The sequence below is a fragment of the Egretta garzetta genome, unplaced genomic scaffold (assembly GCF_000687185.1).
Source record: "Egretta garzetta isolate BGI_Z169 unplaced genomic scaffold, ASM68718v1 scaffold782, whole genome shotgun sequence".
Lineage (NCBI taxonomy): Eukaryota > Metazoa > Chordata > Aves > Pelecaniformes > Ardeidae > Egretta > Egretta garzetta.
Window position 1 is genome coordinate 544668 of NW_009258785.1, and position 308 is coordinate 544975.

Below are 308 nucleotides of genomic sequence, written 5' to 3' on the forward strand. Positions count from 1 at the left end.
TCCCCGAAGATTCTTAACAGACGCACATGAAGTGCATGGCGCACATGGCGAGCACCATGAAACCTCTTTCCCCAACTACCCATGTTGGTGTAGTAACCTTGAAAGCCATACCCGTAAACCACCATTACTACAGCTGTGTTCCCTACAGGTTGCACGAAAGCAGCTCCGCTCACTCAGGGAACAGCTGGGCTAGTGGGTGCAATAGCAGCACTGCTTGAACTAAATCCAGAGCCTTCGGATCGCGGCTTCACACCGCACCGCACCGGGCCGTGCTCCTCACAGGACGGCGCCGCTCCTTGCTGCAGGGA